General features: G+C 38.1%; 1 protein-coding gene across 3 annotated transcripts in view; it reads left to right on the top strand.

Moving 5' to 3' along the window:
* FMNL2 (formin like 2) overlaps positions 1-16,932 on the top strand; it is a gene marked incomplete at both ends in the record, with an annotated part of 311,524 nt that overhangs the window by 189,130 nt on the left and 105,462 nt on the right. The gene's annotated exons all lie outside the window — the stretch shown is intronic.

Here is a 16,932-nt window from a genome sequence, read left to right as displayed (position 1 = left end):
GAAGTCAATCACTATATGCCTTAGAAATAAAAATTATCCTTTACCCAAAGTCATCATGATTAAAACAAATAATAAATTTATCAACATATTCTATTACCCAGCTCTTACTTCCCAGTTTTCTTTAGGATGTTCTTTGCACTTGTTTTGTTCAAATAAGAATCTGGTACGAATCAGTCTCACACTGAGTCTGGATATTACATTCCTTAAATCTTAATCTGGGCCAGCTTTATGTTCAGATGGTCTTATTGTGGAGATAGTAGGCAGGCGCTCTTGTAGAAAGTTTTTACCTTCTGCATTTACCCTGTTGTTTCCTAGGGGTTACTTAGCACCTGAATTTTCTGTTAACTGAGAGGTAGATTTAAGGCATGTGGGACATCTTTGTTAAGAATACTGAGAATACAAGTAATGCCTGGTTATTCTGCCAATAGGTAAGGTCCTCCAGCTCAACAAAGACAAACTGATCTCTGCATTTATAATTGTGTTTTCTCCTCATGCTTGAAAGAGCTCTCTGTAGTGTTACTTTGGTACCATATATATATATGGTGTTATCTATCAACTTGATACCTAGTAAATATAACACCAATTGATAATCTTGGCTGAATCAGTGTCATTAGGAGTTGCACAAAATGATTTCCTAATTTTTTTTCTGTTAAGCATTAAGCTAGCAACTAGAACTTTCAACCAGCTCTTGGTTTACCCTAGAATAGAATTATTCCTATTCTCCCCCACCCCCCTTCAGTTGCCATTTTTAAAGTAAGGATTTGATTTAATAGCTAACTCAAAAGGTGGTCCCTGAGTTTTCTCTAGTTTTGTCTTTGAGTATCAGTGTGACTTAGTGGATTTTCAGTTATTGTGTGTCAATCAATTCTTCCTGAGGCTTGATTGTCAGTTCTTTGACCTTTGGGAGTCTCTTCATACTGAAGCCTGTGCCCTTTTGACATGACTCTATTAATCCTTGAGAACTCATTTGATGGTACAAATGCTCTCTTAGGTTTCATCTGTGCTTCTCTTGCCCTAGCTCCAGGATAAACTCTTTCTTATGTTTCTTCATGGAGCCCTATTCTTTTTGTTGGGTGATGGCATTAGAGATGAGAATGTAAAAGTGGCAGGGTGTCACAGTTGCTGGGAAAGTCTGCTTCTTAGTGTGAGTGTCTAGACTTTGAAAGTACATATCTAGAAATTATGAGTTCACACTGGTCTTTCTAAATCAATTTTATTGTTAATTTACTTAATCTCTTTGATTTTATATTTATCACTTTTATATTGGAATGTGTGATTCCTAACACTAATATAATTATTTTTCTTATTCTATAATATCAAAAAATTTCAAGAGAGCAGTAGCAAGCTGAGCTTGGTGTTGTATGCCTATAATCTCAGTATTTGGGAAAATAAGACAGGAAGATTACAGGTTTGAGACCAGCCTTATCAGTTTAGCTAGCCTCAGCAATTTAGTGAGACCTTGTTTCCAAACAGAAAATTAATAAAGTGAAAAGGGATGGGAGTGTAACTCAGTGGTAAAATGCCTGTGGGATGAATCCCTAGTACCACAAAAACAGAGTATCATTATTACCTAAAACACTACTAGTTACATCTGTTTAATAATGTATAAAACTTTTTCATGATTTTGTGTGCCCCAGAATTGTGTATTTTGGTGGCTTAAAAGAACAGAAGTGTATTTTCTCATAGTTCTGGAAACTAGAAGTCTGAAATCCTGGTGTTTCCTGGGAAGCATGAGAGAAGGTCCTTCTTTGCCGGCCCCAGCTTCTTCTGGCCCTGGGTACTCCTTGGCCAGTGCCAAGCTTTACAGGGCCTTTTCCTCTTTTCCCCTGAGTCTGTGCCTTTTACTTTTGTCTTATATAAGGGGACTTACTGGATATAAAGCCTACTTGAATAATCAAGGATGATTTCATTTTGAGGTCCTTATTTTTATTATATCTGCAATGACTCCTTCTCAAATATGGTCATATTCACTGGTTTGGGGGTTAGGACAGGAACATGTATGTTAGGGGGGCACTGTTTAACCTACTATAGATATCAAGAGGTTTAACTACTTATTTATTTTTATATTTTTATGTTTATTTACTTACTTAGTTGCAGAACTGGCGACTGAACCCAGGGGCATTCTATCTCAGAGCTATACCCCAAGACCTATTTTTTATTCTTTCTTTCCTTTTCTTTATTCTGTGGTACTGGGAATAGAACCCAGGGGCATTCTACCTCTGAGCTACTCCCCGGCCCTACATCTCATTCTTTTTTTTTTTTTTATTGTGGTACTGGGGTTCCTGGAAACCCTTCTACCTCCAAGGTACACTCCCAGACCTATTTTATACTTTGTATTTGGAAACAGGGTTTCTTAAGCCAGCGTGGCTGGCTTCGAACCTGCGCAATCCTCCTGTCTCCACAAGCGTGTGCCACCACACCCGGCTTTATTCTTTATTTTGAAACAGGATCTCAAATGAGTTGCAAAGGGCCTCACAAAGTAGCTGAAGCTGGCCATGAATCCGGATCCTCCTGTCTCAGCCTCCCAAATGCTGGAATTACAAGCGTGTGTCACCACACCCAGCTTTATTCTTTATTTTGAAACATGGTCTCACTAAATTGTTGAGGGCCTCACTAAGTAGCCAAGGCTGGCTGTGAACCCGTGATCCTCCTGTCTTAGCTTCCCAAGTACTGGGATTTATGTGTTACCATACCCAGCTAACCATTTATATAATAAACTTTTCATTTATGTATGAATCTAAGTTGGCTATTGTTGTTCATTGAGGGTAAAATTCTACATTCACGGACCCAGGCAAGAATCTTTTCAACACATAGCCTTATCTTCATCCTTTGAAATCAGTCGGAGAAAGAACTTGCATGTGAACAGCTGGGATATCTTCTGGGCCAGGCCTGGGGGAGCGTGCGTTGACCAGGTCTGCAGAGGAGGATGGGAATGCACACTAGCAGATAGCCGGGCAGGAGAGGCAAACATTTAGTAAACAGCTGCTGCTAGTTTCTGCCAAGATGACCAAGTTTCGTATGTTGGTTTGTTTTTCAGGTGTATATTTACTTAAAGTATTCATAAATGTATTCCTTTAATAGGCAGTCAGTTGTATATATCAGGGAAACCAAAGAGTGAGGTGAGAAGGCACATTCCGAGTTTTCCCAAAACAGGTACGTTATTTAATATTTTGAACTGAGAATAGACTCCAAATGGTTACTAGAACAGTTTGTACTGCGTTCCAGCAATACTCCAGGCAAGAAATGGCCATGGAGCACAGTTTTTTGTTGTTGTTGTTTTGCCAAGCTTAGAAAAGAGGCATTCTTGTTTCTTGGTTATCTTCTGCCTTGAGAGTTTGAAGGGATTCTCTTTTCTTGAGGTCTCCAAACCTGCCCAAAGGTACTGACTTATTGCTATTGAAAAGAAGACAAGTTCTTTTCAGCTTCCTTCTTAAAAGTTATTTCCCTTCCTTTAGGACGCACTTCAGATCTGTTTCCTTCATTCTCCAGCACTGGAGAAACAATCAAAGGAGCAGATGCCAGCTCCCTTGTGTGGAGCCATTTCAGGTTTAATAATCTGGGGAATCTTGAAAAACTGAGTCTGAACTTAGAAGTGAATTTACATCTTTCCTCTTGTAGAACTTTCTTTTGTGATACGACTTTAATAGTGTGGGTGGGGGGTGTGGGATGCTGGCCCTGCTGGCCCACCTCACAGGGACTGGGGTGAGAAGAGAGGAAAAGGGGAGAAGGAAGTCTAAAGAGGAGAAGATATAATTACTCCATTTCACACTGTCCTTTTGGGTGGCTTGATACAGCTGTCCTATCAGAAATGCCAGAGCTCGAAGCCGAGGGCTCAGTATGATTTAACGGTTTTAGGTTCCTTTTGCTCAGAGGAGCATCACACTGAGTGCCTTCCAGCCTGAACATGCAAATGGAAATGTAGCTGTCCCTACTGTACATATTTATCTATTTATATATTTGCTTTTTTATTTTGTGGTACCAGGCGTGAACCTATGGGCATTCTGCCTTTGAGCCACATCCTTAGTTCTATTGTATTTTGAAACAGGGTCTTGCTAAGTTACCACATGCTGGCCTTGAACCGGTGACCCCAAGTACTGGGATTATAGGCATGTGCCACTATGCTGGGCTGCTCTGCTCTTTAAAACTAGTTAAATGCCCAAACTGGCTTAGACTACTTGGTAATGTGGTTTGAAGTCAACTTTATCATATCAGCACCTTTTATAAACTTGGGGACCCTGTTACAGGAAATGGAGAATTATATAGTAATTGAATGGACATGGATTGACCTTTCATAGTATCTTTTAGAAAGTACTTGTTAAGCAAATGTAAGGCATATTAGCTAATCATTTCTACCAGGTAATACAAATATCACTTTACACTGCTTTAGTACTTGGCTGTTTAACTTAATCTTTTCTGTGGAAGGCTATTTTTTTGTTCAACTTACACAGAAGCAAATTGTGTGTGTGTGTGTGTGTGTGTGTGTGTGTGTGTGTGTGTGTGTGTTGTACTGAGGATTGAACTTGGGAATTCTACCCCTGATCTCTAACCTGTGTTTGATTTTTTAAATTTATTTTGAAACAAGGTCTCCCTAAGTGGCAGAGGGCCTCACAAGTTGCTGAGGCTGGCCCTGAACCTGCGATCCTCCTGTCTCAGCCTCCCAAGTATTATGATTACAAGCGTGACCACCATGCCAGACTCATAAATTGGTTTTGATTTCTAATGATATTATAGATGTTGGAGGTAAAGTAGGACAGGAATGTGCTTTGTGTTTTGTAAGGCACAGATGGTGGTTTACAGAGCCAGAGCCTGTGTGTTCTTACATCAGCATGGTGTTACTTGTTCTTGGGCTAGTTCATCAGGTACTAGAAGCACCATCATTATGCAGGCATTTCCTACTTTTAGCAAAATTGACTATTCGGGCTGGATGTGGCAGTGCACATCTGTAATTCCAGCTGCTCAAGAGGCTAAGGCACAAGGATCTCTTGAGCCCAGCTATTCAAACCAGCCTGGGCAGCATAGTGAGAGTCTGTTACCCTAAACAAACAAAACAAAAACAAAACTAACTTTGACCTTTCTCTGGTGGATTTCTTTTTAATTAGGACATGTGAACCCAACAAAAATACCAAGATAAACTTTTTTTTTTTTTAAATGAGAGCTGTGCCTAGTAACAGAGGAAATAAATATACCTAAACTTTGATATATTGCTTTTCATCTTGGCTGAGTTGTAGTTTACATATAATGAAGATCAACAGTTGTGTTTTCTAAACACAAATCCTAGTAAGTGCTAAACCATTTGCATTCCCATCAGCAATGTATATCACCAGTTGCTCCAAATCCTCACCAACTCTTAACGTTGTCTGTCTTTTCAATTTAAGCTGCTTTTAGGAGTGGACAGTGATCTTTTTGTGGTTTTAGTTTGTGTTTCCCTAATGGCTAATCATCTTAAATTTTTAATGTGCCTATTTGCCATTCTTGTAACTTTGTTGAAGGATTTTTTCAAATATTTTGCCTTTAAAAATTGTTTTTATTTGTTTTTATTTTTTTGTAGTGCTGGGGATTGAACCCAGTGTATTGCACATGCTAATTAAGTGCCCTATCACTAACCCCCACTCCCCAGCCCGGTTTTGCCTATTTTATAAACTCAGTTTGTCTGACTATCAAGCTATAGAGGTCTTTTTTCCCCTATAGTACTGGGGATTGAACCTAAGGGCATTCTACCTTTGAGCCAGACCCCAGCCCTATTTTATTTTTTATTTTGAAATAGGGTCTCACTAAATTGCAAAGGGCCTAAGTTGGTGGGACTGGACTCAAACCTGTGATCCTCCTATCTCAGCCTCCCAAGTACTAGGATTACAAGTGTGTGCCACCACACCCAATTTATAGAGGTATTTAAAAAATATTCCATATACAAATCTTTTCCAGACATATATTGCAAATATTTGCTCTTACTTTTTTATTTGCAGTACTTAGGATGGAACCCAGGGGCTCTATTTCCAAGATACACCCCCTAGCTCAATTTTTCATTCTTTATTTTGAAACAGGGTCTCACTGAGTTGCAGAGGGCCTCACTAAGTAGCTGAGGCTGTCCACGAACCGTGATCCCTCTGCCTCAGCTTCCAGAACGCTGGCATTACAAGTGTGCGCCACCACGCATGGCTTCCCTTACCTTTCCATAGATGTAACAAGTATCATTTGCAGACACTAGTTTTTCTGAACAAAATTGAATTTATTAATTTTTTAAATCAGTTGATGCGTTTTGTGTCCTGTCTAAGGAATCTTTCCTTGCTTAACCTCAGGTCACAGAGATTTTCTCTCATGGTTTCTTCTAGATATTTTGTAATTTGGGTTCTTACGGTAATTTTTCTTTTCTTTTGTTCATTTGTTGGCTTTGTCTTTTGTTATACTGGGGATCGAACCCAGAGGCATTATACTTTTGAGCTACACCCCAGTCCTATTTTAAATTTTTTTATTTTGAAGCAGGGTCTCAATAGTTGCTAAGGGCCTTGCTAAATTGCCGAGACTGTCCTTGAACCTGCAATCCTCCTCTCTCAGCTTCTCAAGTGCTTCTTATGTTTAAGTCTATACTCCATTTTGAACTAACTGTAGTATATGGGATAAGGTAAGGGTAGACAGTGACTTTCCCCCATTTTGTATATGCTACTGCTTTAGTACCATTTGTTGAGCAGCCCATTTTTTTAATGAGCTCTGCTGGTAACCTAGAAAACCAATTGACCTTGAATTTCTGGGCCAGTTTGTACTCTGTTTTGTTCCATGAATCAATATTTTATAGTTATTCCAATGTGTCACTGTTTTCATTACTGTCTTAAAATAGGTGCAGCTTAGTAGTAGAGCACTTACCTAGCACATATGAGGCCCTGGGTTCCGTGCCAATACCGCAAAAACAAACAAAAACCAGGAAGTCTGAATCCTGCAAAATTTGTTCTTTCCCCAAATTATTTTGGCTAGTCTAGTTTCTTTGTACTTTCATATAACTCTTAGAGTCAGCTTGTTAATATTTAGGAAAAAGCCTCCAGGGATTTTTGCTGGAGCGACATTGACTTTGCTGATCAATTTCAGAGAACTGACACCTTGATTTATGAACATGGCATCTCTATTTTGGTCTTTATTATTTTGTGTGAGTTTGTGAATGGTCAGTGTACAGGTCTTGCACATGTTTTGTTAAATTTATGTCTAAAAATTTTGAGGCTTTTTAAAAAAAATGTAAGTTTTTAATTGTTCCTATAGTTTTGAACAGCCTACCACTTCATTAATCCCTTCACGAAGAGAGGTGGTTTATGCTATATTGCATTTATTAAAATCTAGTTAATGGTTGAACAACATATTATGGCTTTTGTAGTGTAGATAATCAGTACATATTTAAACTTAATATACTGCGCTTCTTACGTTTAAACTCATGTCTAAAGTAAATGAAAGCAAGTTGTAAGGGCAAGAATAGTATCTGATACCACCCATTCCGCACACACTTGTTCTGTTCATGTGGTTGCTTTCTCTGAGTTTTTCTGACACAAACTTCAGTGGACAGCAGCTTCCTTTACCTCTTCCCATGCTATCTGCTTTAAAGTTTCACCGATATAAATTATGTTTGAATATTTTAGTTCAGTTCAATTAAGGATTCACCTACTGCCATTTTGAGGATTTTACCCTTGTATTTAAACACTATTTGAATTGAGGCAAATGAAGTTTCAGGGAGGCCAATTAGTATACCTATTATCAGGAAAGCAATTCATAAAATAGGAGCTCGTCATTCTTTCAAATTCTGAGTAGAAATATTTAGTGCTCTAGTCTAAGTCATAAAGTATATAATTTTATTCTTGTTTAGAAGTCATTCCTAGGTAAGGTTCTTGGGATATGTAATAAATAGAAAAGACAGGGTCTTGTATTCTATGTTTTAGATGGGAAAAAATTGTGTTTATACATCTTGGTTTTTGTGCTTTTTTTTTGCGGTATTGGGGATGGCATTCAGAGGCATTCTATCTCCAAGTTACACTCTTACCCCTATGTTTTATTCTTTATTTTAAAACAGGGTCTCACTGAGTTGCAAAAGGCCTCACTAAGTAGCTGAGGCTGGCTGCAAACAACGATCCTCCTGTCTCAGCCTCCCAAGTGCTGGGATTACAAGTGTGTGAAGCCATGCTCGGCTTTGGTTTTTTGCTTTTGTTTTGAGGTACTAGGTATGGAACTCTAGGCCTTGCACATGCTCGGCAAGTGCTTTGCCAGTAAGCTGTAGCTTCAAATATACTCCTTGTATTTTTATGGGAAGAGTATACTCTAGGAGTTTGCAATATTTCATGAAAGCATAGATTATAACTATAGTTTTATATCATAAGTCGATCTTTAAATAAAAATGAAAATATTCCTAAATATTTGCTTACCAAACATATGCCCATTTTCTTAAAGTTTAAATAGAAGAATTCAGCAATGCAAGTAAGAAGTACTTTGTAAAGCCACAATTAATAAGTTTTACTATACAGGAGAACTACTTGAGGAATGTAAGAAAATGCAAGTACCTGGCTCTTTATGGATTGGATCAAAGGATTTGCAGTTTAGCTAACATCCTCAATTGATTTAGATGCAGGTCATTGATAATTTTTAAGAAATACAGCTTGCTGGGCATGATGGCATATGTCTAGAATCTCAGTACTTGAGAGACTGAGATAGAAGGATTGCAGATTTGAGGCCTACCTCAGCAACTTAGTGAGACCCTGTTTTAAAATAAGAGATTAAAAAAAATAGGATTGGGGGTGTAGGCTAGAGGCACGATGTCCCTGGACTCAATCCCCAGAATGCATGCATGCGTGCATGTGTGCACACGTGCGCGCTTGCACACACACACACACACACACACACACGCACACACGACAGAAGAAAGGGAACCTTTGGCTGTTGAGAGGAAAGAGTAAAACACTTGAATATTTTCTCAAAGATTTCCTGGTATAAATCAGACTCTATCTGGTTCTCAGATCTTTAGTGCCAATAATAACTATACCTTGAGCACTGCTACAGGGCTAGCACTGTTGAGGTTGAATTTTGCTGTGGACAACAGGAGATGGTAAACAGACTTCATTAGCATGCTGTCTTCTGTCACAAAAGCAGCTAGCTCAATAATGAGTAGGATTAAAGAAGCCCCATTTTAAGTATTAGAAAATTAGTTAGGAAGCGGTGTATGATGCTACATTATCTATAATCCCAGTACTCGGTAGGCTGAGACAGAAAGAGCACTGGTTTGAGAACAGCCTCAGCAACTTAGGGAAACTCTCAGCAACCTAATGTGACCCTGTTTCAAAGTACCAATATGAAATAGGGCTGGAGATACAGCTTGGAGGTAGAATGCCCCTGGATTCAATCCTCAGTACAAAAAAAAAAAAAAAAAAAAAAACCAGTTATGGGATGTTTTGATCAGGAAAGACCTGTTAAACTAGAAGAAACACTTTCTAGTCTAAATAAAGGAAACCATTTGGAAAAGCCTCATCAAAAGTTATTTTCAGTCTGAGAGCTGTAATGGAACACTTGGAAAGTCATCCTCTTTTCCCTGACTAGGAAAATGATTTCATACTCAGAACCGAAGAATGCTTCTAAGCTCTCCAAGAAACTGGCTGTGCAGTGAGTCTGCTGTACTGATTTTCCAAGTCTAGCCCAGTACAGAAATGGCCAGCTTTTCAAGCTGGGGATGGAGAAACGACGGTTCTACAGTATCGACCATATGGTTTTCTACTAGCCAGAATCCTGATTGACTCCAGTTATGCTCATTAGCTGATTGTGTGACAATCCACTCTTGTCTGTTCCAACTTACTGCTTAGATTCTTTATGCCACTGCTTTTCATATGCTGTCCCTGAAACCCAGCTCAACCCCATGAAGTTACCAGCGCACACCCCATGCTTCTATGCCTTTGTTCCCATGTTCCCCCATCTGGAAATTTCTTCTTTTTCTTCTCACAAGACCGTGGAATACCTATATGCTACTCTTCCTTCAAAATTCAATTCAAAAACCACATTCTCCAGGGAGATTCCTTTGATCCTCTCAGTTGGAAAGAACCTCACCTTTCTTTGAACTTCCAGAAGACTACATATGGGTCTTATCAAATTCTACTTTGTATTACAGTTATGTCTATGGTATCACAGAGATGAGATCTAACGCTTTGGAATTGAATTTACTCTTTGGGGGGGGGGGTTGCTTTTTATGCAGTGTCTTATATAATGTATTCTGGATGAATGAAAGAATAAAATGACCAAAAAAAATTTTTTTTTAAATTGCTTTTACCTATGTCAGTACCTAGAAGCAGGGGACCTAACCGTGATGTCGAGATTTAAAATGTTCAGAGACGGCCTTGTTCAGCAGAAAGTTCTTAATCCATTAACTATAGTAGCTGAACAGTTGCATGTTGGCCTCCTTTGAAAGTTATACAAATTACAGTTCCACCTGAACTTTCCCTGTTGGCCATCTATTATAGTAAAAGATGTCGAGTCCTTGGATTTTTATTTGTTGTTTGTTACTAGAGATAGAACCCAGGGACTCACACAGGCTGGGCAAGTGTTCTAATACTGAGCTGCAATTCCAGTTCTTATTGCTTGATTATTTATTTATTTATTTATTTATTTATTTATTTATTTATTTACTCATTTATTTTTTGAGGTACTGAGAATAGAATTTGGGCATTCTACCACCAACCTACTCCCCCAGCCTTTTTTTTTTTTTTTTTTTTTTTTTTGCAGGTCTGGGGATGGAGCCCAGAGGGGTTTGATCTCTGAGCTACACCCTCTGCCCTATTTTTTATTATTTATTTTGAAACAGGGTCTCACTGAGTTGCAAAGGTCCTCACTAAGTAGCTGAGGCTGTCTGTGAACTGTGATCTTCCTGTCTTAGCCTCTCAAATGCTGGGATTATAAGCGTGCGCCCCCACGCCCAGCTTTCTTTTTGCTTTATTTTGAGACAGGATCTCACAAAGTTGCCCAGGCTGGCCTTGAACACCTGATCCTTCTGCCTTAGCCTCCAAGGCAGCTGTTACGTGTGTGTAACCATGTCCAGCAATCTTAATACGTTTCCCTTAATTTATCTAAGTCGTTCTGTCCTTTCTCATAATTCTCCATGTACTCAACATATACACTTTATGTGGGACAGTCTGACATCCTCTCCAAAACTGCAGACTTTTAAAATATTTTGGGGAACCAAAAAGTATATGTGTTCCCTTGGGCACTTTGGTATTCTGAGTTCTCTGGGAGAGGTCTAGATCTGTTGGTGTAAAATTGTTTTCTGGTTGTATAAATTGTTAGCCTTTTGAGAACTAGTGTATTATAGTTTATTTCAGTCTCCCTAGTTTAGGAAACCTGGTCGCCCCCCTCTCTTCACACCCACAGAGTGCCCCATTCAGATGTACTGTTCTTGGTCTTACTTTATACTGCATAAATAATTTCTGTCTTTATGCCATCTGAATACAATGTTTTATTCTCATCTTTCCTCTTCCATGTCTACTCTAGTCATTGCTCTCAGTTTTAGAGTATAAGCCCCCTGAGGACAGGGCTTATTCCTATCCACCTAACTCTGGAGAGCAGTCACCACCAGGCTAAATCTGTCAATAGAAATGGTAATAGTTGTGTTTATGCCTCATTTAGAGACAACAGTTGGTTTACTCAGCCTTCAGAAAGGGTGTCCAACCCCAAGTACTTCCAGCTTCTAGGAATGAAAGCACTCAAGTATAATAAGCTCATCTGCATAGAAGCAAAGCTTTGAATTTCCCTCATCCAACATGGGTTATTACAGACCGGAATAATAAAATATTAATAAGGGCATTGTCATGGTGACATCTAATTCATCCCTAAGGATGTTTAAGTAGTTTGTGTTGCTCTATTATTACACTACTGTACTAGAGCCAGTGACCCACCTTGTGGCCACCCCAAACAGGGGAATTCAGTAGTGTGTCCTGAGAGGCACCCATTTCTTAGAGACTTCCTCTCTTTTCAGATGTCCTGCTACAATTTCTTTCATCATCAGAATATAAATATGTAAGATAAACTTGACTGGAATTCTATTTGATTTGGGCGTTGCTTAACCAAATATAATTTATGGAGTGGAAAGAAATGCTTATAACATACTTGTTGTAAGACCATATCACACCAAATTAACCTTGATTAATTTCTTGAATAATTATATACCTGGATAGAAAGGATGTCAAAGATCAGACATGTTTTGCTAAATGAGTGGAATGTCCAATTGCCAACCTTTATATGGAAAGGCTTTCAATAAGAAAGTTTATTACATTTAAGTGGAGAAAGGGAATTGTAGCCAAAGAAACCATTTAGCTGGTTTGAAAGAACTTAAGGCTATTTTGCTGTGTCTCATAGAAAAGGCCATGCTAAGCTTGCTGTGGTGGCACATGCTTGTAATCCTAATACTTGGGAAGCTGAGTCAGGAGGATCATAAGTTCACAGCCAGCATCAGCAACTTCGTGAGACCCTCCCCATCTTAGTAAGACCTGTTTTATAATTTTTTTTTTTTTTTTGGTGGTACTGGGGTTCCTGGAAACCCTTTTACCTCCAGGCTACACTCCCAGACACCTATTTTTAATATTTTTATTTGGAAACAGGGTCTCTTAAGCCAGTGTGGCTGGCTTCGAACCTGCACGATCCTCCTGTCTCTGCCTCCCAAGCGCGGGAATTATAAGCCTCCGCCACCATGCCTGGTGACCTGTTTTAAAATTAAATTAAAAAAAAAAAAAAACAGGGCTGGGAGTGTAGCTCAGAGGTAGAATTCCCCTAGGTTCCTTCGCTAGTACCACAAAATGAGTGAATGAATGAATGAATGAATGAATACATAAAAGGCCAATACTAAACCATGGTTGCTGAGTTCCATGCACTATGACTTACCTAATTAATTTAATACACTTGACTCAGTCCCTTCATTTAGCTTAAGTATGACCTTGGTTTTTTAGTTTTGGTTATAGAGTTCAGCTTTGTCATTAAAAAGAGTCCATAAATGTTTTTGTGTTTTATCGGTGAACAATTCTACGTGCAGGCAGCCTCACCTTCCTGGTGACCAGCTAATGAGAAATATGTAGTCATGAAAGGTCTTAGGAGAGACAGAACAAATTTGGCTGCACATGCCTGAGTGTGGCTCACTTTTCAACACCCAACCTGCTGAATGTGTGCCACTAAATTATGAGAAGTGACTTAGATATGGCACTTAAAAGTTTAATTCTTTGAACATGCATTTTTTTAATATAGTAAGACTCAGTAGAGGATAGAACATAGTTCATGCTACCAAATTAAGGATAAGCATGTTTATTACATTGCAAAAAAAAAAAAAAGCAATTAAGAGAGTCAGAAAACTTGAGTTTTAATCATGGATCTGATACCTTTGTACCTTTGTGTCTCTCTCTTAGAATGATTCCAGGCAAGTAATTTAATCTCTGAGCCTCAGTTTCTACATCTATAAAATGGAGTTAATATTTGCCAGTAAGTGAGCTTGAATAAACTAAGAGGTCTAATGAATATAAAAAAGTATCATTAAAGTATAATTTTTTAGGAAATAAAAGGCACTGCCCTAGATATAAATGTAATTATGTTTCTGGGTTGCATAAATAATAAGTTTTTAACAGTGAGAAGAAATGTTCTAATCTTTACCAGAGATGTACTGAATAAAAATTCAATTTCTAGCAGTCTGTTACTATGAGGTATTTGTAAACGATGTGGGGTGATGAAGATTCTATGACTCTCAGTTGTTTTTACCCTCCTCTTCCATTTCCCCCAAACCTCTTCCAGTGCAGTTTATTGGCCTAGTATACTTGAATGTTCATTAATGACTTGGGGCTTGGGCTCTTTTCTTTGAATGCTATGGAGGAATGATTAAAAACCCCAAAGCAAGCCAGGCATGGTAGCGCACGCTTGTAGTCCCAGCATTTGGGAGGCTAAGACAGGAGGATGTGGTTTGCAGACAGCCTCAGCTACTTAGTGAGGCACTTTGCAACTCAGGGAGAACCCTGTTTCAAAATAAAGAATAAAAAATAGGACTAGGGGGTGTAGCTTGGAGGTAGAATGCCCCTGGGTTTCATCCCTAGTACCACAAAAAGAAAACACAAAGCAATTTGTAGTTTTTGCCCCAAAACATTTCTTGAAGCAGATTTGATCACACAGAGATAAATGACAGGAGGTCAGAGTGTTGTGCAATTAGAGATTTTGAAGGAACTTTATATTTTAAAATCTCTTTCAAATGGCTTATTCCTATTTAAATTTTTTTATTGGCTCATTGTAGTCATAAGTCTTAATGGGGTACAACATGATAGAGGCATACATGCGCACACCACTCATTTAGCCCTTTCCCAATTTTCACCCCATTACATCCCCCCTCCCTCCTTCTCATTTTTGACTTTGATATGTTTGTGAATGTACATTAAGAAATTTTCCTGTTCCCCCTTCCATCCCCTTCAGTTAGGTCGCCCTATTTGCTCATCTATGGTTTTTCCTTCCTTCTCTAGAGTTCCTCCAATGACCCATTTCCTTCCTAGCTTCCACATATTAGGGAGAGCATCTGATTTCTCATTTTTTGTGACTGACTAATCTCACTTAAGATAATGTTCTCCAGTTTCATCCATTTTTCTGGGTTAATTCCTATTGATAAATTGCCACTATCAAAAAATATTTTTTCATCCCCAAGAACAACATTTCTTTTCAACATTACTAAATGTTGAGGACTTCCTTAATGTTGCTAATTTTATCAGTGATGTTAAGCATCATTGCATATGTAAGTAGTTATTGAAAATAGTATGTGAACTATGAAGCAGTTCTGGAAGTAAGGATAATGGAGAACTGCTAGGCAAGACGGTTCTATCAATGCAAAATCTAAAATTCTGACATTTAAATAAATAGGATAGTTATAACAAAATATACCAAGTGATGATGCATGTGTTCGCATCACTTTCAGTCTCACTGTGACGTGCAATTTCAATGCACTAATAAAAGTACATTTTAAAAAAAGGTTCTTCAAGCTGCCTCCCCCCAAAAATGTGCTTCAAAGTAAATACATTCTGGCAAAGTGCTGAGATTCTCCATTGCTATTTCCCCCAAATGTTTCTGTTGTCCCAATGGCCATTTTGAAGACAAATAAAAAGAAAAAAAAAATTGGTGAGTCAGGCACAGAATTTATAACTCAAAGAGCATACTGCTCCTTTAGACATTAAACAAACAACTTTAAACTTTGAGAACAGTGGGGCTTTGTGTTCTTCCTCAGCAACCGTTTTATTGGAATCCCCAGGTGTAGGCTAAGTTTTCTTGTAAGTAGGTATACTGTGGACCGACTGTTTTAAAGCATCAAGCTTCTTCATTTTCTCTTTCTTGGAAACACATCAGTAAGTTACTTACACACTGAAAGTGTGCCTAAAATAACAATAGCAAATGCTAAACACATTTAGAAGAAGCAAGAGTTTATTAAATTTAGATTTTGGCCATAATTTCAAGTCCTAAGAGAAGAAATATAATTGAGTCAATAGGACCAATAATGTATATATTAGAGGAAGCCCTTTGGAATCACCAAAAAATTGTTGTTTTAAAGAAATAAATATAGCTTTTCTGTTGGGAAGACATAGCCTGGAAGAAAAAAAATCAGAAGCCTCTTAGCACCTGATGACGTTCAGATTTTAAGTCCTCAAGAAAGTAGTGCACTGGCCAAGTTCAGATTTGTTGAGGCTCTTGCATTAGGCCCTTTAGACTTAGAGATAGGTGATATTTACTATTGCAGAAAAAAAGTACAGTTTGAGTCATCACTGAATATTTATTTTTAATTTTATTTTTTGTGGTCTTGGGATGGAACCCAGGGTCATTCTACATCCAAGCTACACCCCCAGCCCTATTTTTTTTTCTTTATTTTGAAACAAGGTCTCACTAAGTAGCAGAGGCTGGCCTTGAACTGTGATCCAGCTGTCTCAGCCTCCCAAGTACTGGGATTACAAGCATGGGCCACCACACCTTGGCTCATCACTGAATTTTTAAATTTAGAACATTAGGAATCATATATTAAAATCTTACTTTTTATTAATCTCCTTAAAGCTTCCAGGCACCGGCTTTTGTCATCACACACAATGTTGGCAGCCAGGAGTGGTTTAATAAGTTCATTTTTCCGAGCTTTTTGTGAATGTTTTAGCCCTCAGCTAAACTCTAAGTCCCTATGGTAATTGACTCCCATTTCTTTGTGAAGTGACAGTGTTAAAAAGAAAAAACTGTATATATGGTTTCATATATGGACATAGTGATAACATGTTAATACTTAGAAATTGCTCTCAGGATTAAAAAATTAGGGAAACTATTAGCGACAGTATGCTGATCTTTCTCTTTTTTTCAAGCAACTTTATTGAGATATAAAATTCATCTGGATTATTTTTAAATGAAAGGAAAATATTAATAAGGGCCTTAACTATAAATAACTTTTTCCATCCTAAGGTATCAAACAGTAATAACATTTCAACACATTTTAATAAGATGTTATTTTGTAATCAGGGATTTTTAGCATTTTTAAACCTTTAATCAAAAAGTCTTGATTGGAACAGGGAAAATGTTGTGGTTCTCTGTGTTGGGGGAATGCAAGTTTACAAGGGATAAACAAATACCTAATCCTGTTGGTCTGGTGGCAGTGTTGCAAACTACCAAAAACTTCCACTGTGGAGTAGGTAATAACCAGATAAGGAAGAATTACTAGGAAATCATCTCTTGGGGATTATAGGTAGAAAAAAGACTTGATAAGAATGATCTTCCTTTCATGAAAAATTGCTTTTTCCATTTAGCGCTTTTGTGTGGAAACCTTTCAACTTTTGTGTGAAATATAGTACATATACAGAAAAGGTTGGGAAACCGAAGAATCAGCACGGTAAGTGGTACAAAGCAGGCACCAGTGTAACTACTGCTCAGGTCCAGAAATAGCATATTTCCAGT

Source organism: Muscardinus avellanarius (genome assembly GCF_963383645.1).
Source record: "Muscardinus avellanarius genome assembly, chromosome: 2".
In the NCBI taxonomy this organism is placed as follows: domain Eukaryota; kingdom Metazoa; phylum Chordata; class Mammalia; order Rodentia; family Gliridae; genus Muscardinus; species Muscardinus avellanarius.
The sequence above is the reverse complement of the archived record's forward strand: the minus strand, read 5'-3'. Positions and strand labels throughout refer to the sequence as shown.